Source organism: Zalophus californianus, chromosome 2 (genome assembly GCF_009762305.2).
Source record: "Zalophus californianus isolate mZalCal1 chromosome 2, mZalCal1.pri.v2, whole genome shotgun sequence".
Classification (NCBI taxonomy): domain Eukaryota; kingdom Metazoa; phylum Chordata; class Mammalia; order Carnivora; family Otariidae; genus Zalophus; species Zalophus californianus.
The window spans coordinates 72,530,800-72,551,945 of NC_045596.1; the positions used below are offsets into that span (position 1 = coordinate 72,530,800).

Here is a 21,146-nt window from a genome sequence, read left to right on the forward strand (position 1 = left end):
ATTTTCCTGCATTCCTCTGCTCAGCCTATGGCCTCTTGAAATGGATTCTCTGCCTTTGAAAATGCTGTCTTTTCTTTCTTTCATTAATTAATTCTGAAACATCAATGTATTAACAGTGTGTCAAGGACTATGCCAGACATGGGGGGAAACTGGCGGATAAGACAGAAAGGATCCATTTCTCAGGGACCTTAGAATCTACTGGGTTCTTAAAATTCAGAACAAATGCCATACGCTCTTTGCAAAATAAGTTCTTCCCGATACCTGTGGTAGGAAGTGATGGCTTCTCCTCCCAATACGGCGAGAAAACCTATTGCAGGATTTATCATAATCTGACTGAATGAAGTCGTATCTCTCATACTAGGTTGTAAGCTCCATTTTTGATGGAGACTCTAAGTAGCTTGATATTTAGCCTTCATAGCACATAGCACAGCACTCTGCATAGAATAAGACCCCAATAAATGATATTGGAATTAACAGTTTCTCTCAGAGTCTGTGAATACGAGACTGGGGGGAGAGAGAAAAACACACTGCATTCACACACAGTCAGCAGAGGACACAGCAAGCTCACAGTCCTCTAGCACACCCCCACCAGACGGTTAACGTAACATTATTTTAGGCAACAGACTTTGTCAGCTGATATCCACGGCCCCATGATACTTGCCTTTCTCCATTTAAAGAGAGTTTTGAGACAGAAACTGACCCAAGATTTCTGGACATCAGAGCACAGATCTGTTCAGTCTGCACATTTTTCTGTGTCAATAAGCAGGAAATAGGATTAGCATCTTCCCCATATGGTCTGTTTTTCTGACTCCAGAACCAGGAGGATGTTAAACTCTGGACCATGATTTTAGGCGGAATTTGTTTTGTAAGAATTAAAAATAATCACATACAGTTACATTTACTCTTTTTGGTGTACAGTTCTAGGAGTTTTACAAATGCATGGTTGTATGACCACTACCACAATCAAGGTACAGAACAGTCCCATCACCCCCTAGAGAAACACCCCTTGACTATTCCTTTGTTGTCAACCCTTGTCCACTCTTAACGACTCATCTGTCCTCCACTCCTATGGTATTACCATTTCCAGAATGTCATATAAATATAAAAGTACATCGTTCTTTCAGTCTAACTTCTTTAATTAGCATGACATATTTGCAATTCATCTGTGTTGCTGTGTGCATCCATAGTTTGTTCCTTTTTATTGCTGAATAGTATTGCATCACACGAAATCTGCCGCTGTTGGCTTATTCACTCCCTAACTGAGGGACATGTGGGTTTATTTTCTGGTTTGGGTGATAATGAATAAAGCCACTACAGATAGATTTTTGAGTTACCATCGGTTTTCACATCACTTAGGTAAACAGGAGTGAAATTGCCAGGTCCCATGGGAAATGAATGTTTAATTTTACAAGAAACGGCCAAAATACTTTCCATCGTACGAGTGAGAGTTCTAGTTGCTTCGCATCCTTGCCAATGCTTGGTATTCTCATGGCTTTTGTTGTCATCGTCACTGTTTTGGTCTTTTGTTTTTGTCATTCTAGTTCTGTAGTGTGAGACAGAATTTTAAGACTTCATCTTTTCAGAACCGTCATATTGTCGCTTCCACATTAAGGCCACACTCAATACTTTCTCCTCCCCTTTCACTTGGACTTTATGCTATCCCTCCCACGAGATGACGGATTCCTTCATGGGTAAAGGTCAAGGCTTAGCCATCCCTGTCTGTAGGATGTGCTGCCACACCACCCAAGTGCAGGGACTTGCAGCGGCAGCAAATAACACATGCACCTGAAATAAACGCTTCTCTGTGATCAGATTAGGTCAACACATATGTATCCAAATCTAATCTCGTTTGCCCAAGTTTATCACTTGTCTGATGTCATAGCAATTTTAACACAACTGTGCACTTTTCTCCCTTTTCATGGAAATTGGGTATTTCCATTTTCATTTGTTTTTGTGTATACCTGTCTAAATTATAGATGTCTGTTTTCTTGCTTTATCAAGGGGCAAATTGGAAAGAAAATATGGTTCGGATGGTGAACTAGATTTGTGCCAACATGAAAAACAAGATTTTTCTTACCAGTTCTTTTGTAAGAGGTTATGATCTATTTATTTTACAAATTATGTCACTTAACTTGCATTTTTTTAAAAATGAGCTATAATTGACATATATCGTTACAATCGTTTCAGACGTATAACATAATAATTTGATACCTGTATGTATTGCGGAATGATCACAACAGTGTCTAGTTAACATGCATACTGCTGCAATTTTTTTTTTTGTGATGAGAACTTTTAAGGTCTACTCTCTTGGTAACTTTCAAATATGGAACACAGTATTATTCACTACAGTCACCACGCTGTATAGTATATCCCTAGGACTAATTTATTTTGTAACTGGAAGTTTGTGCCTTTTGACCCCCTTCACCCATTTCACTCCCACCCCCACCTCTGGCAACCACAGTCTGTTCTCTGTATCTATGAGATCATTTCTGTCATTTTTTGTTCTTTTCTTTTATTAGATTCCACTTCTAAGTGAGATCATAGGATATTTGTCTTTGTCAGACTTATTTCACTTGACATAATGCCCTCAAGGTCCATCCATGTGTTGTTGCAAATGACCAGATTTCTTTTTTAATGGCTGAATAATATTCCTGTGTGTGTGTGTGTGTGTGTGTGTGTGTGTGTATAATCACATTTTCTTTATCCATTCATCCATCAGTGACACTTAAGTTGCTTAACGCTGACTACTGCAAATAATACTGTAGTGAGCACAGCAGCACAGATATTTTTTCAAGTTAGTGTTTCATTTCCTTCAGATAAATACCCAGAGTTGGAACTGCTGGATCCTATGGTACTTCTATTTTTAATTTAATTTTTTGAGGAACCTCCATACTGTTTCTCACAGTGCCTGCACCAATTTACATTCCCACCAATGCTGCACAAGGGTGTCCTTTTCTCTATGACCTCTCCAATGTTTGTTATTTCTTGTCTTTTTTGATAATAGCCATTCTAACAGGTGTGAGGTGATCTCACTGTGAGTTTGAATTTGTATTTTCCTGATTACTAGTGATGTTGAGCACCTGTTAGTCATCTTTATGTCTTCTTTGGGAAAATGTCTATTCAAATCCTCTGCCTGGGTTGACTGTTTTTTTGTTTTTGTTTTTTTGCCACTTGCTTGCACTTCAATGTACTTTTTAGGTGAGAGAGAAAAAGTTGGAATTACAGGGGGGAACCTGTCTGTAAACATTATTCACCTAGTGAGTTGGGGGAAAAAGGGGGGTTGTGAGTCACTGAAAAAGACTCAAAGAATCTCAAAATGGATGTGTCTTGGAAGTGCCATAGGCCAACCTGTCAGTCGTTACAGGAATCCTGACTATAGCATTTGGTTGAACTCTTTCACCACTGGTAAGCTCAGCACTTCATATAGCACCACGGCATACATCCTCACACCCAAGAGTTTCAAAACAAAACAAAGAAGTAAAAGAAACACTGGGAAGGCAGCTTCTGTTTTTCTGTAACATATTACATTAGCCTTCTGTAGCACTTATGGAAATCCAAAAAGGGAGTTTGGAATCTATTGTGGCAGAAAAGATGTTCATCCTTGCATCTTCCAGCCATGAGCAGAGTTAATTTCATTAACTTTTACATTGCAAGATGATATATAGTTTATTTACTATAAAAGTTAACTTTTACATTGCAAGGTGATATATAGGAGATGAGCTCAGTAACTTAAATGACATGAATCTTAGAACTTTTTTTTTATAGATAACTCTTTCTGAAACTAGTTTTTGAATGGAAGTAAACCAACAACGTATAGTTGTACATAGAAGAAAATTTGTATAAGTCTATAGAAGAAAATGTCTTAAATATAATCTACAAGCAGACCAGACTCTGAGTCTTGCAGCAGAAACGACTCTTGCAGAACTCAAAAACAAGGGACTTTCTAACCTTAGATATTTCTCTTTCTATTGGCTAGTTTCTGGGCTGGTTTTGTACTAAGTGTCCACCTAGCTCAGATGGAAATCCATTCCCAGAATTCCCCTCCCTAACTAGTTCTTCAATATAGTTGGCTACAAGGGAAAACGATGTGAGATCTGGAGGCAGACGTTGGACAGTGGCATTATTACCTTGGAAGGGCGGTGTGGCGCAACAGCGGCTGCGCATGGATCCCTCAGCTCACCGTGGTGACGTCTGGCAGTAGCCAGGCTGCAGGTCTTAGCCTCCCACCACAGCCTCTCCCTCCGCCTCTGCCCCCCGGGTCCACGAACAGTTCTGCAGTGAAGAGGGCCAGCTCCTTCTACGGTTCTCCCAGGTCACTGAGTTTGCGGGAGATAGGAGTCCAACACCGATTCTGTTTTGTCTATGTGTTCCTGTCTGTTTTGCAGGTTCTCGTTTGTCCTCGCTGGGCTCCACGTCATACCCAGCTTTTCTTTACCACTGCCAGCTCTGTGAACCTATGATGACCTCAGGCCCAATACCAGATGCTTCCCACAGACTTTTTTTAAATAAGCTCCCATGATTGTGTAAGGTCTAAAACTTATAATAAATCCGTTATTCCATATCCACCACCGTGGTCCTGCTTTCCTAACTGATATGGTTTCCATTAGATTGTTCCTATTCAGAACAGGTACTTGGTTACAAATATTCTTTTTGTGCATGGCTTTCTTTTTAAGAAAAATTATGATAGTATCAAATGCAATAGTACAGATTTATTCAGCCTAAGCATGTCATTTGATTTTACCTTGGTTTTGAGAAAGAGACTTGGAATATGCTGTTTGCTCAATTCCACTCAAAACTACTGGGCTGGAGAATTGGGAGTCTGATCCATGAGGAGAGAACAGAGGAAAACTAACAAACTAATTTGAACTTTGTTGCAGTTACTAGAGTTAAAAAACCACTTGGCTAACTAGCTGCTTCTTCAAAATACATTTTAATGTGACATTTGGAAAGTTTTATCTACTCACGATAAAACATGAACATTCAAAATTTGAAAAACAATTCCAAGTAATCACTTTTCATCACGATGTATGTGCACTGAGAGTAAATACAGTCACTAGTGCTTTAACTTCTTTACTTTAATATTTCTTAATAGTAAGATTTTTATGGTCTTTAAAGGCAGAGAAGCATCTTTTCATCTTTACATCCTTACGTTTTAGCACATAGATAAGACCTTATTAAACATCGACTGATCTAAGAGCAAATTTCAGCTTCCTGTTTTTTACAAAAAAAGAAAAGAGCAGCAGTGCATGAGCAAACAACCACAACCAACTGCATCCTCTGATGCTTTTCTCACTATTATATAGAAACTTCGGCAGGAAACCACAGCTATATCCTTTTCACCAGTATAGAAAAATCTTATGAATTGCTGGCAAGCATAAAACGGCTCTACTGACATTACATAGATAGTGGAGACAATTTATACTCACCACATTCAGGTGCTTTACAAAATTTCCACAACGTTTCTCAAGGACAAATTCCCAGGAAAAAAGTAGTCATAATAATACTTATACCTTAGCCACTTGTTTAGGGGTAAATTATATAGAAAAACAACAAATGTCATTGAAACGCAGCTCCTCTCTCAATGTAATGGATTAAAAAAAAAAAACAACGACAAATGCTAAAGTATTTTCATTTCACTTAAACTTGTAAGAATTTCTAATTGACCAAAGATGCAATATTCTGTACTCAAAAATCATGACAGTACTATTTTTTCCCTTTGTATTCAAAATAGCCCAAGAATTAGACCTATCTGTCGATGAAATGTACAAACCCCTTTAGTCCATTCATTCACATGTATAAAATTCCATTCAGGAGTTGCACCGCACGTGTTTTAAATTTGTAATATGAGCTTTGACAATGTGTTTTATCAATGAAGGGACTTTCCAATGAAGATCTCTTAGTCGTTTAGGAAGTACAAAGAAAAGATTATGGCAGAAGTCCACGACTTTAACTTCAATGGGAGTCACAGACATGCAGATTCATTTAATACAGAAGTCCGAGAAGACAGACCTCTAGCTTTCTTGCATGTCTACAACACCTACTACAGAAAGTCTCCACAGGCTGTTTGTTCCATGAATACATGTGTAAATAAATGAATGCATAAGTTCTTGGTGGTGATGGAGAGGGGGGGATAAGAAGGGCATCTCCAAGTTCCAGAAAAGGCTGAAGAGACCCCAAATGCAGAAAACAGGCCCAAGATAGAAGGAAAAAAAATGAAAGACCGTTTCTAAAAACTCGAACACTAAAACTAGAATTGTTCTTAAGAATTTCTGGACTAAGCATTTCATTTCTAGAGAAAACCTGAGGTGCCTTGGGCAATGACATGACTTCAAGTACCTCTTTCCCAGATTGTGACATTTGCGTGCCACTTTCATGATTTTTGCCTTATGGTGCTTCTTATCTACACTATTTTTTACCTAACCTTTTTTCTTCAACTGACTTTAACTGGTGCACTAGTTGAAAATATTAGCCTGGTATAGTTAATGAATTCCTAATTCTTAATGAATTAAGAAATGGTAAAACCACATGTTTGATGTGCTAGTAATATACTTTTCATGTAGCATATAATATACCTAGTATGTATATGGTATATTTTAGTATATGGTATATTTTAAAAATATAGCATATTTTTAAAAATATACTTTTAAATGGATTCTTAATATATTTATACTAAAACAAATTCATAACTATTAAAATAAAAAGTAAATCTATATACTATCTAAGATCATCTTACAGGTCACTGATCAAAATCGCCTGCATTTTGAAAACTGGTGCACTTTACCATGCCATCCCTTGGAACAAAGCATTTGGATTTTGCAACGACACAAAGTGGTAACGACATTCCAGATTGATGACAAGAGTCCAGTAATAAGACCAATGCTGGTAGGTGACTTCTGCCTATTTTTTTTTAAACTAGGAAAAAAAATCAATTGCTTATTAAGGAACTAAAAATAAATTAAGGCAAAAGTCATGGCTTTAAAAACAATTAGTGGATTTTCATCTTCAAAATGGACAGAGATGATGTTTCATCCTCCTGTCAGGTATCATTAATTATTAGAAATATAGTTTTAAGAAGAAACTTGTCTCAAATGAGCTTTCTGTACACAGACTGCCTTTTTTTCAGCCTTTAATTTGCAACTAGAACACTTAGCTGCAAGCTATAATGAGGAATTGCTCAACTTTCATAAGTAAATGAGTATCTATGATTAAAACATCAATCACGGAAACACTAGTTCTATAAATAGTGTCTCAGTCCAAAGTCCATAGGTAGGGCTAAACACAGGCACATGCTTCGTTGTTCTTCTATGTGTGTATGCGCACGTGTGTGTGCATGTGACTACCTGATTTGTATTTGGTTCTTCTCTTGAGAAACAAAGAAATATTGTTTGCTGAACGTATGTGTCACCTGGATATTTTGATAAAAAATTTTGTTTTTCAACCTAACCGCCTATACAATGATTTATAAAGTTTGAACCTAAAATGTTTGTCCTTGAAGTCACTCTGTTTGCTTAAAGAACGACTTATCTCTGATTTAGAAGCTTTCAGTTTGGTTTTTCAGCAACACAAAATGCAGTCCGAGATAGGAGAAATCCATCTACAAAATCCAACCTATTCCTCTTCTTTTGACCCAGTGGTAATAATAATTAATAATGTTAATACCATTGTAGTGTGGCTCGGTAGTGAAGCCTGTGACCTTTGAAGTTGGACGACTGAATGTGCACACAGCTCAGTCGGTTACTATCTGAGGGACCTTGGGCAAGTTTCTAATCTGTTTCCTCATCTCTGAAATGGGGTAAGTAATCGTACAAACCTCATAGATTGGTCTAGATGAGAAATGGGTTTAGCAGGATGTCATTAACAAAAAAGCCTACAGAATGCAGTTTCGAAAGAGTTGGAATTCATTAATTATACAGATCTGTATTCTCTCCATCTCCCGTTTCCTTACAGTGGAGCATAGATGGATGAAGAGAAATGTACTAGGGTTCTCTCATGCCCTAGAACCAAGATGGCAAAAGTGCCATGGGTGGTTCCCTTAGGCTCGTGCTCCCCCTTAACCCCACTTTACTTCCTCGTCCCCATGTGTTTGGCTGGTTTTTTGTTCTTTTCCACTTATCATCATTAGTTCTGAAATCTAGGTGCCGCCCTGTTCTCTTATTTCCCCTATGCCACAAGAAAGGTCCCTTCTCGGCAGGGGTGAATACACAAAGGTGAAATCACTCACCAGGCATTCCAGAGACATGAATTACCACCTGACCTTCCAGGGTCTTAACACACTGAAGAGGAAGACCAGGGAAGAGGGATAAGCACACCTTAGAAAAAAAGGGTAGCACGAGGACATGGGGTATTTCACGGAGCAACTAGGAAAACACCCAAATGTTTTCAGTACCGCGAAATGGGCACCTTACCCAATAATGATCTGATAAAGACTATTTTCCAAGGGTGGAGGTGATCCTTGAGAGTCTAAGCAATGATCCAAAACAGTGGCCTTTAACTTGTCTTAAAATACCCTAGTGTATTACAAACCATTTATGAGCAATGGTAAAGTACCACTGACAGCAGGTGATTTATTAAAAGACTAAATTTAGAGCAGTTTTCTCTAATGTCAGCTACGCTAATCTCAATGATAAAGTAATTTCTATAATAATGTTACTCTCATTTATCTCACTTGCATTTGTAGATGTTTTCTTGAATAGAAGAAAAAGGGAGGGAATGAAGTTATATGGAGGTTCTCGTGTACTCATGGGCAGGAAATTTCCTATAGCATATAAACTAGCTGCCAGCAGAAACTTAGGAGTTTTCTTGATCTTACACCTGCCCCATCTTGGTCACATTTGCTACCCTCTGTTTCTTAGTTGTTTTTAGCAGAATGAAGTTGAAAGTACATATGTCTACATTTTTATTTTTGATGACATTAAGGAAGTATAGTGTGGGAAAAGGCTTCCTCTCATTTTCAAGTTGGCCTGGCTGGGAAGAAAGGAACCCAGGTGTGGTGAGCAGGTGGCGAAGCTGCAAAGAGGAACGGAAAGTAAGTGAATTGCTAGGGCCTAGAGGAAGGAAGAGAGAGGTTCAGGGGGTGTCTGTTTGGGACAGAAAAAGAAGCCTGCTTGTGAGGCTGGTCGGGGAATTCCCAAGCAATTCCCAGGAAAAGAGCCCACTCTAACTTTGCTGAGCCATATTTATTAATATGTTTACGTAGGCCAGGAGTCTGGAATTATTTGAGAGTTCAGGCTATGTTTTATTCATTTTTGAATCCCCAGCACATAGTACAGGGCCTAACATATATATCAAGTACTCAATACAAATGGATTAAGTGATCCAAGCATCCGTCTTCCTTAAATCAGAGCTTCAGCCGGTCCCCTTTCACATTCTATACTTCATCTCCTAAATAAATTTCTATTTCCAGGTTGAGGAATGCTTTTATTTCATTTGCAAAGCAGAAATAACGGATACATCCCCAATCCATCAAGCTCACATGATGAACTTTTATCATCCCTCCCCGAGAGTTAGACTCACTACTCAAAAGCCACAAACCCCAGAGGGATCTTCTTTAAAAACTCATCATTACAATTTTAAGCATCCAAATAACCACCAGGGGAACAGGAGAAGAGTTCTTCATACGAGCAGGAACATTTCAGTGTAACTAAATCTATGTTACTTAAAATCACTAAGGAAAAATGAACTTTATCCCTAAAGAATTTTAACACCTGTGGTCTTTTATATATTATCAATACATTTTGGGTGATAGGAGGCCTAATACTTACAGACATGGACCTCATCCTACAAGGAAATGCACTCTGTCCAAAGCAAGCGTGGAGTCGAGGTGGCATGTGTCCTCTTTTGGCTTCCCCTGCTACTATTTTTAGCATTGTCTTCTTGGAGTGAAGCTGCCGAAGCGCCGGCGCTTGGGGATTAATAATTAGATGTGAGGATGTTTTTAGAAGCGAGGTAGGAGGCACGATGAGGGGGTGGTATGCAGTGAAGTGTGCACGAGGAAGGAAGGTGGCAGTCGTTGAGAAAGAATGAGATTTCAGAGAGCTATTAATTAAGAGCTCTCTCTACTTTAGAGCTCTGCCTGAGTTTTTCATCTTATTGTCTCAAAGGGCATTTGTCTCTATTTACAACACGAATAGATCAACTTTGCCACAGTCAGCTCCGTGTGAGCCGTACCAGCAGAGCAGGTCCACGCGAGCCAGTGGCCAGACTGTGCAGCGATCTGGGCGATGGCTTGACAGCCCAGCCAACTGTCATCGTTAGATGAACATTTCTCAGCTGTACAGACAGAGCCACAAACCAGGAGACGAGTTGATCCTACTTCTGACAGTTTGTTCTCAACTGCCAAGCCGACTAAATAGAAATGCACCGTTACTTGAAAGACTGAGAGACGCTTTGGGCTTCCAGGAGGCTCTGCAAGTTTGGTATATGCCTAAAGAGTTGTACATAACATAAAGATATGGTGCATTTCAAAATACACTGGGGCGCCTGGGTGGCTCAGTGGGTTAAGATTCTGCCTTCGGCTCAGGTCATGACCCCAGGGTCCCGGGATGGAGCCTGCTTCTCCCTCCGCCTACTGCTCTCCCTGCTTGTGCTTGCTCGCTCGCGCGCACACTTTCTCTATCTCTCTCTAACAAATAATTAAATAAAATCTTTAGGGGCGCCTGGGTGGCTCAGTCGGTCAAGCATCTGCCTTGGGCTCAGGTCATGATCCCAGAGTCCTGGGATGGAGCCCCACATCCGGCTTCCTGCTCAGGGAGGAGCCTGCTTCTCCCTCTCCCTCCACTGCTCCCCCTGCCTGTGCTTGGCGCACACTCTCTCTCTCTCTCTCTCTCTCTCTCTCTCTCTCTGTATCAAATAAATAAATAAAATCTTTAAAAAAGTAAGTAAAAAATAAAAATACGTAAAGCATTCTGATGTAAAATTGTACTTATTGGTTAAGTTAAAAGTTAAGTTAAAGAATAAGTAAATTGTTCTTTAGATGGTTCATTTTGTTTGCTTGTTGCCAAATGTGGGACAGTAAAAACCAAACAAGCAAACAAACAAAAAAACAAAATTCACTATTCTCTTACTAACTGATGGGGTCAACTCAGTTTGTATTCATTAACCTTCCACAGAATCTACGTATTTTGATGATGGAAGCTTTTTAGACTCTCATTATAGTTTATGGGAGTTAACTACATTCATGCAGTGATCTCTCTACTTTGGAGAGTCCCATCAATTTCATGAGCACAGTCACAGCACCGGAGGCTCGATGATCCTGAGGAAACACCTAGTGCAGACTTCACAACCTCAATTCCTATTAAATGAAGTTGTTGAGTACAAGTGACTTATATGAAGCCTCAGTGTTCGAGAGACAGTAGGGAGTGGTGGGGACTGGTGTGAAATAAAGAGAGAGCTCATACCGTTATTTAGCTCCTACCTAGAGAATAAGCATCAGTGTTTCATTTTGTATAATATATCTCTTGATTTTTAAATATTGGTTTGATTAAAAAGAAATACCTGCAAGCCAAATAAAACATGATCTTCCTGCTGGGCCCACAAACTGCCAGTTTTTAATTTCTGATCTGGTCCATACATCTTCAAACCCAAGGACTGGACAGGTTAAGTGAAGTGCATCAGGTCTCTCAGCTGCTCGCAGCCAGGGATTCTTCTGCTCCGAGAATCTTTATGTATAGACGTGAACTCATCCCCATGTGAAAGGAGACTGCATAGGCATTTTCACTCACTTAATGAGAGCTCAGCCCCTGACCCTGACATTGACAGATTCCTGTTCTCGGACTGCTTTCAGAACATGTTCAACATGGAAACAAGACCGAACCTCCACACCCATTTGTCATAAGCAATTTTGACTCATTCAAGGATGCAAGGGGAAATGCACATCCATTTATTAACCTTAGCGCTGATTAAAATTCTCATTAGCATTAAAATTCTAGCCACTTCATTTTTACCTGCAATTTTTCAAGGAGAACTCATTTATAGGACTCAAAGAAAGGCATGCTTAGGAAACAATATAACTAAGTATAAATTAAAAATTCATGCTTTGTATAAGAAAATAGAGACAGGGCATAAAAATCACGGAGGGGTTGCTGAAATAATTGATCTTTAAACCATGTTTTGAGGGGACTGAGAAACCAATTTAGGATGAAGGCCCAAACATTCCAAAATAATGTAATGGCAAAGGCAATGACCAGAGTTCAACAAAGTGGAATCCACAATGAATCAAGTATCTCTTGCGTTTTTGAACAGTTTTAAAAAAGTGTATCAGGAGAAAGCAAATTCACATCAGAGTAAAAAAGAAGGAAAACAACTAAAAATTTCTCTATTATATTCAGCAGCCCTTTCCTACACGGCCATAATTCAGAATAAAAATCTGGAACTGATGCAAAATTCTGAATCCTGATGATATCTGCCATATTTTACTTATTAAGGCAGATGCATAGGCACAGACTATTACATTTTAGACAAACTGTCAACAAGAACTGAAACAAAAAAGATGCTCTGATTACTGAGAAAATACAGGGAACACAAATGCTTAACTCCCTCAAGCATTTAATTTACCCAAGGTTGTACATTATAAAGAAAGAGTCTCCCATAGACCTAATATGGTTGTTTTAATTTTAGGTTATTTAGAAATCAATATCCTGAAAAAACAATCAAGAGTCTATCCCCAATAAAACATCTTGATTATTCCCCCCTAAACCAGATCTCCCACTTTGCTGGACCATTTGCAATTCAGGCTTAAAAAAGGATCCTCTGCCACTCCTTTTCTCCAGAAAATTAGTAGATGCAAATGTGATTTTTTAAGGAGCTCTGGGAGCTCTCTGTCCAGCTGTCTGTTACTGAATTAGCAAGAGCACCGAGGTCCCTGGAGGTGCCTGTGACTTTGGGAATTTTTACTCTCTAGCCTTGAGTTTTTTCAGGGTTTGCTTGGGTCTGCAAGTGTCACAAGCTGTGACTACTGACTAAAGCAGTCTTTCTAGGACTGGCTTGAGTAGCCACTGGGTCTAAGACCCAAGAATTAACATTTTTAAATTGAGTCTGGTGTGTAAGGCCAAGAAAGTGCCTTGCCTCTGATCACACAGCTGATGCCCACCATTTTTCTGCCACATCAGACCCCTGGGACAGAAATCACTGCACTGTCACTTAGAAAGGCTCACTGCACTGACTCTCAATTTGGGAGGAAGGGCTGCAGGAATAATCAGATTCCCTTCCCCCCCACCATTCTGGAACATTCAAATCCTCTCTTCAGACCCTGTTACTTCTCCCCTTAGCAGAAAAGCCATAGAAAATTAGAAAGAAGAGGTCTAGATTTTAGCCCCAGCTCTAACAATGATTAGGACAAATTATTCACTTATCTGGGACTCACCTGTGATCTTTTTATTTCCCTGTAAGTAAAGGCAGGACTAAGCAGTGGTGTTCAAGCCTGGCTATTGGAATCACTTTAGGACCATCATAAAATAGAGATTGCTAAGCCCTACCACCAGAATCGGATTCAGATTCCATGGGTCATAGCATTTAACCTTCCAGCTAAAGGTCAGTTAATATTTCCTGGTAATAATAATTCAGCACCCCCCCCATTATGCTGCTAGTTTTAAAATAAAGCCGACAATCTAATTACAGACATGAAAAATTAGAAAGCTGTTATTGTGTTGCCAACTCCAATAAGCCCAGATAAAAAGCTGTGAAAATTTTTCTCACTGGCATTCAAGACAGTAAGTAATCTAAATGGTACGCGCATTTACATTTTCCCCCATGAAATTCAATAAAATGTCTTTTCAATTCAAATGAAGCCTCTAAATGTTTTTATTATTCTGGACTTGACTCTTATGCAAAAAAGTTAGATTTATCACTGATCTAAACATTCTGATGTGGAGAAGGAAGATGAAAGAGGAGTCCAGGACATCTTCATAAAAAAGTGAAATCTCCACATTTGACTCAACTCCAAATCAACTAATTTAGGCACCTGAGTCTCTATTTTAACTGGTGCTCTTCTGGTTAAAGGCATAACTTTATTCAAAAGGGTATCAATATCATAACATTGTTTGATTCCATAGGAAAGACAGCAAGAGCTGAAAGAAGCCCACCAAACACCTTAAAAAACATCAGTAAAGACTTTCTCATCTGATTTTATCTCCTTGAAATAGCTATCAGGTTGCAGCAAAACACACTGATGTTAACTTCTCAAAATACATACAATCATATTTAAATATTTAACTAAAATGATGAACAAGTCATAGAGCAACAAGAAATAAAGTCTGCCAGGTTCTGCCCTTCCTCTTGGGGTGATGAGTACCTGGTCCTCTGTTTCATCTTCATGAAGCTGTCAGTTCCTAGCATGGGGCTTTATACCCATGAGGCATTTATACCCACGAGGCACGCAGGAAAGGAGACTTATAGGAGAATAGAAAGGTTTGCCTGATTCGAGACAGTCACTTGATCACCCTTGTCCCTCTGTGCCAATGATGGTACTTGTGTTCTGAGAAAAGAAATGCTCATGCTACAGTGTGGTGTATCATGTGATTTCAATTGTTTATTAAATTCAATCGAAACAAGGCCTAGCCAGTAAATTATTGCAAAAGAGATTTTTTTTTAAAGGCAGGAAATGACAGATTTATGATGTGACGGCCATTCTGTCTAGATTTCCTTAAAGCAGTAGTATTAGGAAAAGAAATCTTAGCTATAAGATAAATAGCAACTCTTGAGTCAGATTTTAGCCTAAACAGAGATTCTGCTGCAATTGTCTCCCCCCAACTCGATACTCATTTTTTTAATGATTCTTTAATAAAGCTCACATTACCCCACCTCATTTTTTTACTTCTATACCACCACCCCTTCCTCACAGCCCACCCAGATCCATTCATCTTTCATAAACTAGCTCACATTCCTACCTCTTCCTTAAAGCCTTTCTAGATGAATGCAGTCCACAAGGTCTTCTCACCTGACTTTACTGCCATGAATTACTGGCAAGTCATAAAGTCTTGCCTTTCTCAAGGCAGTTTGGCTATTCAGAATATTGTGTTAATGCTTGTGTATCAGATCTTCCAGTTGACTCATGGGGTCTTGCAAACTGGAAGCATCTCTTCTTCATCACTTAGAGCATTTTGGACTTTTTGGAACATGATGCATAATCAAACATACATTCTACATCATAGTCCGATGTGTATATATACCCATAAATAAATATATAGTTAATTTAAAAGTTCCATGAACTATGCTTATTTATCCTTCTATTCTGCTTTACTCTGTTTTATTTTTTTGAAAACAAAAATACCATCAGACCCAGTAAACTGACTTCACAATGGGTTGTGACCAGTTCTAGAAGGGAGCTGATTACTATGGGACCGCTGTATATATTTCCCTCACTTAAAACATAATTTAAAAATTGTATGAGACCTTTTGGCTCTCTTTAGCACATGTTTCTCAGTTACTTTTTTTTTTAGTTCAGTTTTTCAGACCATGGTACTTGCACCTTTTGGAGTCATCTGGGACAATTAAATCCTTGGCATAAACAGTATTTTCCATCTTTTTGCCCTGAGCACTGTTATCATAAAAATAGGATCCTCTGCATTTCTATAAAACTCCAGTCTCCATTCTCTCACTCCCTTTTATTTTCACAATAAGCAAAGTAGGTAGTAGACATTTCGCGGATGAAGAAAGTGAGGCACAGAGAATTATGACTTCCTTAAGGGCTCGTCTCCCTTTTAATCGGGTTATTACAAATTAATAAATGGGGTTTGTAGATATTTGGAGGGTATAAAATTGGATGATGTGAACAACATCGCGCCTCCATATAAATGCGCGTACCTAACTTTCCCAGGTCAAACGGTTTACTGACCAGATGAGTTAGAGGCTCTACCGGACTTCAGTTGGAGGGTCAGTCAGCTTCCTTTCAGCCTCATCTTTCCATCTCTGTCTACCAGCTGTTTTTCACCCACCTAGAGCTACTTGTTATTCCTGGGCCTTTTCAGTCTTTGGTCCCCATACCAGGGTTGCTCCTCTCTCTCCTCTTTACCAGACCAGTTCCCCTTGTCCTTCAGGCTTCCGGGCGCTGTGCTTGTCCTCTCTACCTCCGCAACCTGGCTTCCAAAGCACCCTGTGCAGGCCTTGTCAGAGCACTTAACTAGCGGGTACTCCCTGCCTCCCAAGTTTTACCAGCAGGGGCTGTGTCTCGCTCACTCTTCTGTTTTGTTCCACAGTCTAGGACCGTGGTGAGTTCTGGAAAACAAATGTCGAATGCATGAATGAATCAATAAATGAGTGAGCGCATCTAGGGCAGAAACCGTTACCACCAAAGGAACTCAAGTGTGAGCTGGGGCTGGAATTGTGTGTCCTGAATCTCGGAGGCCACTCTTTTAAGATTTGGGATTCTATGACTGATTATTTTCATGCTTCCTCGCCCACTGTAGATTTTCTGACTGGAAATTCATACAGTGAAGGAGATCTGTGTCTAATATATTCTTTTAAGCATATCGGAGGCACAATCAAGAAAATGTCACGGGGTCAAATAATTAAGGCAAGTGTATTGAGGCAATTAAAAAACACCCAAATTTCGAAACAGCTTGTTGGACCCCACCCCGACCTCCAGTTGAGACGGATCTGATTCAGGTCATGCTTTAGGCCTCCACTTCCCATGTGAAGCTCTGCACTTCTGATTTTGCCCTCATCATTTTCATAAAAGTCTAGTTAGTAATTAGGTGAAGCCTCACCACAACACAACATACTCTCATGGATCACCATGAGTTCCTCTGCTCTGTTTCCAAAATAAATCCCAGAGATATAACATCTAGACCTGCAATGGCAATTACTATTTTTTTTCCTGTTTATGAATCAACAACCCATTTCCTCCCCCCCACCAACACATAAAAACTTGAAAAGCGCTCTTTGTGATTCTATTTAAAGAACATTCTCTAATACAAACTCCTGTCCTTCGCAGATAGCAACAGAGCAGATTTTCTTCTTTATGCTGTGACTCATGTGTCTTTATTCCCAGACTCATGGCAGGCCAGTGGTGAGCACAATGGAAAAGAAAGAATAGTTTATAACTGGAAAATAAGCACATTCAAGAGAAGTACACTCAAAGCATTATCAAAGTAAAATATGCAGCCGCACCAACAAGAGCAAACAAAAGCCCACGCAAGAGATGTGTAAATATTTCATGAAGCTAAGCCTTAATCAACTCCCTCTCCAAATCTTGCTGGTGTTGTAAACACTTCTGTTTCTTTCACTCCCATCATGACCCAGATTCCTCACAAAAATAAAATGAAAATATGGACCGATGGTTCTTTAGCAAACGTGTTGTGAAAAATATTCAGGTGAGCCGTATCCAGGTATTGCTTTAACTGGAAGAAGACACCTTAATAAAAGGGAGTTGCTTCCTGGTGACTCTGAGCTTCTTTCTCCCCTCCTCTAAACCCTTGCCTTTTTCCCACTGCCTCTCCTGGTTTCTGGACATTCACATCATCTTAACCTTGAACTGCCGACACTTCAAGCAGAGATTTCTCCCAATGCTTCTTCAGGAGGCCCTTTAAATCCAACAGCGATTTGCTGCCTTCCCACCACCCAAAATTCACTTCCCATTGCCCAAGTGCCCCCCCTTCCCCTGCACCCCCCCATCCATTGTCCATTGTTGCATCTGCAATTTGGGGTATATCTTTTAGATCTGCCCGGATAGAATGAAAATCTGTTGTGTGTATTGGCTGGCACTGTTCGGATCTTTTCTAAAATCCATCTCCAAAGAACCATTTATAGACGCTAGTCTATACCCTGATTTAATGTGGTTCCAAAGTTCACCTCTAGATACTGAACTGGTCTCTACAATGATTTCCCTTTATCAACCTCTGCCTGCCCTCCTTCTCTCTCCACCTATTTCAAGAAAAACTATATATGTAAATGTGTGCGTGTACACACACACGCACACACACACACAAACTATAGTGTTTTGACCCTAAAGAGAATAAGCATGGGAAAATGAGAAAAATGTAAGTATAGTATTACCAGACAGACACACAGACAGACACACACACACACACATCTATTTGGATATTCACAGTGTGCAGACCCTATTGCTTATAAACCCCCCGCCCAAGAACGAGAACAGGCATCTTCTCCCATTTACCTTCAAAGCCAGAGCCTAAAGGAGCAATGACCTTGCAGAGAAATTCATCACCTGCGAGAAAGACGGCCCCTCCCGGAGCGCAGGATGGGATGGGGACAAGAGCAACAGGCAAACGATCACCGGGCAAAATGTGGGACCGAACCCATCCCCCGTCAGTACGGAGCACACCGCAAAGCTCCGGTCCCAAGGGTTGGACGTTGGGCAGAGGTGGCGCGGGGAAAGGGGGGGCGTCTCCTCCCGCGGCCGCCGGTCGCCTACCTGCTGTCGCCCGGTTCTCCCCGGCGCGGCGGGGCCACTGCCTGCGCTGTGGCGGGGTTTTCCCGTCGCATATCCCAAGCAGCGGCTCTCGGCGCCACACGGATGGCTCCGGCGGGCTCTGGAGCGGCGGTCCTTTTTAGACCCGTTCCGGGAGCGAGCTGGGTGCTTGCAGGAACTGAAATTACTATGCAAAGAGCAGAGGCGGCGCGCAGGAGCCGGGCGGAGACCGCGGGGGCCGCCCCCACCGCGGGTCTGCAGCCGCCGCCGCTGCCGCCCCGCACGGAGCCAAATTGGAGGTGGGAGTTCACGTGCCCCACCGCTCATCCGTCAGGCCCGGGATGCGCCCACCTGTCCACGTAGGGCAGCGGCGCCCGGCCAGATCCTCGGAGGAAGGGGTTGCAGCTTCGCAGGCGGCCGCGGCGGAGGCGGTGGCGGCGGTGGCCGCGGAGGCGGCGGCGGCGGCAGCAGGACGCCGAGCTCCGCCCCCGCCGCACCCCAGCCCAGCCTTCCAGGTCCCCCGGGAAGGCTTTGCAGAGGCGACTTGCTGCGCGCCAGGGGCGTAGCTGGGTAGGGGCTGAAGGGTTACGGTTCTGCTGCAAGGTGACCAGAGGCAGATGGAAAGTTAAGAAAGAGTTAACGGTAGAGGAGTGGGGCCCAGAGCGACTCAGCAGGAACGCTGGCCCTTGCTCCTTCCCACAGGTCACCAGACTCCATGGCTGTGTCTAGACTCTAGCAGACCGTTTCTAATAAAGCCACGTGCAGTGAAAATCTGAAAGCAAGGAACCCCCCGACGTTTAGTATGTGTTGCAAAATGTACAGTGCCCTGCGTATCTGGAGATGGCACTGCGGACAGTTTTCTTGTCCATCCTCCCCCCCCACCCCACGCCTCCATCCATGGGCGTGGATGGCTGTGAAAATTGTTCCTGCTGAGTGGCTTCAGTAATATTAAATGGATGTGTAGTATGGTTAGCAGCTGTAGATGGTGCAAATGATACAATGAAAATAACTATTATTAACTGAATATTGTTGGCAGGCACTTTGCAAAATGCCTTATATGTGGCCTTCTCTTAATTCCCACAACAACTCAGTGAGGGGGTTGCTATTCACTGCAAAAAAACGGGCTTCCATGATTTAGACACTTTGCTTGAGGACACACCGTAGTAACCCGCACGACTGGGATTCAAACCGCTCCAAACATCCTCTCAACCAGCGCCCAGGACTCACCCAAGGATCTTGTTGAAATGTGGATTCTGATTCAGTAGGTCTTGTGTGGGCATGGGAATCTGCATTTCTAAGAGGCTCACGGTGCTGTCTATGCTGCTGGCCAAGGGACCACTTTCTAAACTACCAGGCCAGGGTTTTCAAATAAATTATTTCATGCCAGCTCTAGTTGATTGAGAGCAACTTTCTGAAGGTGGGTTAAGAAGGACTCTAAGTCTGTGTCTTGGCTCTTGGTCAAACAATGCAGTAATCAGTTCATCATGTTCAATTTGGCTGATGGAGAGAAGATTGTGACAAGTGTGCTGAGTGACCATCCCTGCAGTAGGCCCCTTCCCAAACAAGGGCAGTTATGTTTTTATGGTGGTTATGCTTTATGGTTTTGCATTTAAGGTATTGGTGCACCAAGGACAGATGTCTTTCTTCTGGTTCTCACCCTCGTTAAGAAAAGCTTGGTCAAAGTTTTACACCTAACATTTGTGTAACACAAAACACTTTACAAAGTGCTCGCATAAACGATTTTATCTGTCTTCATAACAACACTGCAAGGCAGGAATAATTTCATGTTACAGGAAAGAAAACTGAGGTAGAGTGATTTTCCTGAGATTAACAATTAATATGCAGGCTGTAGGGGCTAGACTGTGACAGATTTCTAGTTCAGGAGTTGTTTTTACTAAACCACTGTCTTAGTTCCTCCTGTTAATGTAACAAATTACCACAAATGTAGTGGCTTAATACAACACAAATGTATTATCTTACAGTTCTGGAGGTCTAAAGCCTGAAAAATAGGTCTTATAGGGCTAAAATCAAAGGATCGACAGGGCTATGCATTCCTTCTGGAGGCACTGAGGGGATAATCTTTTCTTTCCTTATCCTTCCCAGCTTCTAGAGGCAGCCTACATTCCTTGGCTTGTGACCACATCACTCAGATCTTGATTTCTATTGTCTTACCTCCTTTTATTCTGATCCGCCTGCACCCTTTTAATAAAGATCGTTGTGATTACTTTCGGTCAACCCAGATAATTCAGAATAATCTCTCCATCGCAAGTTCCTTCACTTAATCACATCTGCAAAGGCACTTTTGTCATGTATAGTCACATATTCATAGGTCCCAGGGATTAAGGATGTAGATATTTTTTGAGGATCATTATTATGCCTACCAAAAAGTCACGTAGTACTTATCCTATAGTTTCTACTATGCCTTACTCATCCCTCTCTTCTCTTGATTTCTCGGACTGCTGGGACATTTTTTCAATGGAAAAATTCACTTGAAAGTCATTCAAGGGACCATAACAAACGTGCAGTGGCAAGAAACACCCCAAGAACCTGAAAAGGCCATGAAGATCCATAAGAATGTGGTCATGAAAAGGACATAGAGGATTAGGGTGTGCTTATTGGTCTGAATGACACTGAGGTAATCCTTAGGGGAAGTCCTAACCACTGTTAAAGGCTCCCTTTAGCAACACAAAATTTTTCAAAATTCTGCTTCTCAAAGAGTACACTGTTCCAGGATAAACAAGGCAAGTCAAAACTGATGCAAAATTGAGTATGACACCAAATT

General features: G+C 41.1%; 1 protein-coding gene across 3 annotated transcripts in view; it reads right to left on the reverse strand.

Moving 5' to 3' along the window:
- GPRIN3 (GPRIN family member 3) overlaps positions 1-18,767 on the reverse strand; it is a 61,146-nt gene extending 42,379 nt beyond the window's left edge. For 2 of the 3 annotated variants that reach the window (XM_027599224.2, XM_027599225.2), the window contains exon 1: positions 18,368-18,767. The gene's annotated coding sequence lies outside the window, so the exon portion shown is untranslated. Of the gene's footprint in view, positions 1-4,127; positions 4,227-18,367 lie in introns of those variants that run through there. The other variant, XM_027599226.2, reaches the window with a different exon arrangement.
- Positions 18,768-21,146: the final 2,379 nt, after the last annotated feature.